Here is a 1,683-nt window from a genome sequence, read left to right as displayed (position 1 = left end):
GAATATGAAGTTTTTAGAGCATCTCCTACAGATTTTCCAAAATAGAGAAAATGGAGATTTTGGGATTTTGGGCATGTTTTTTGCCCCAACAAATTCTCCAAAACCTTTCTCCAAAATGGAGAAAGTAGGAGAGAGAGTGTAACATTCTCCAATTTTGGAGAAGACCCTAGAAATGATTACAATGAGAGAAATGAAATTTTAATATATCCCCACCAATAGGAAACTTTAAAATTAAATCTTTAGCAGGAGATAATAATTTATTAGGTGAATGGAATATTTTAATAATAAAATCAATGTTATAATCTCTAAAATGGAGAATATGTTGGAGTTGAATGTATTTTTCTTGTAGAGATTTTTGAAGTTCCATTCTCCATTTTCAAGAAAGTTTGGAGGATCTTTGGAGATGCTTTAAGAATCTGTACGGCTGTATCAGTGCATCATTAACATGTAATCTTGAATTTTAAATAACATGCTTTGATAAATGATACTTAATGCATAAAAAGTGGTTTTTAAGACTTCATCCAAATGCTTTATAATATAGTATAGATCAGAAGAATGAGGAACTTAAGAAAAGGTTGTAAACTAATAGAAATATGTAAGCAAAATTAGTTAGTAGTTCTCTAAATTGTGCTTTAAGATGTGCACTCTGAGTGCTCACCTCACATCCAATGTGCATGTCTTCAAGCATAATTTGGGTGCTAACATATAAAGTATTTCTTAAAATTTTCAGTGCCAAGTTTGGCCTAGGTTGACTCTTTTTGACTTTGGAACTTCAAATGTTGACTCTTGGGTTTAGAATGAGCTTGAACCGTTTGTACTATCTTTACGTGTACAGGTCAATATAATTGTAGCAACATCAATTCTTGAAGAAGGGTTGGACGTTCAGAGTTGTAATCTTGTGATCAGATTCGATCTTTCGTCTACTGTTTGCAGCTTTATTCAGTCTCGAGGTCGTGCTCGAATGCGGGACTCGGACTTTTTATTATTGATTCGAAGGTACACACTTCAAGAACTCTTGTTTAGCTTGATAGGAACTTTATTAAAATATATAAAATTGCATTCCATTTGTTGTGATGCGCTTCTTGTGAAATATACTATATAATTTTGGAAGAGACTTCTAATCATTTTGATAGGTTAAACTAGTGTTTTGTAAAATTTAAAAGTAGTCCATACAGTTTAGGTTTTGTAACTCTTAAAATGTTTTTGTTTTGTAACATAATTAATAATTTCTTGTGGGATTGTTTTGCTTAAATGCAAATATAGTTTTTAGTTTTTTGATGTTTAAAAGAAACTCCGTTGTCATTCAAAATTTAAATATATTTTTAAGGCAAGGCGATCATCAAATATATATACACACATATATAGGATCATGTTTAGGGGAAAATCATAAAAAATGAAAAATTAAGGAACAACCTAGTAACCATTCATCTGCACGGTATGCACATGTGCATACTACAAGCAACTTGTTCGGTAAGCACATGTGCATACCATACAGATGAAGGGTTATGAGGGTGTTTCTTGGTTTTTTATTTTTTGGGGGTTTCCCCTGAACCTCACTCCATACACACACATATTTATATATATAGCTCAAATATATATATACACATGCGCACACACACACACACACAAGACATGTTACGTCCCACATCTGCTAGACTTACCATTTCCCTTCTCTCCATAAGG

This window comes from Cynara cardunculus (genome assembly GCF_001531365.2).
Source record: "Cynara cardunculus var. scolymus isolate 2C chromosome LG 3, CcrdV1, whole genome shotgun sequence".
Taxonomy (NCBI): Eukaryota; Viridiplantae; Streptophyta; class Magnoliopsida; order Asterales; family Asteraceae; genus Cynara; species Cynara cardunculus.
Note: the sequence above shows the minus strand (reverse complement) of the source record.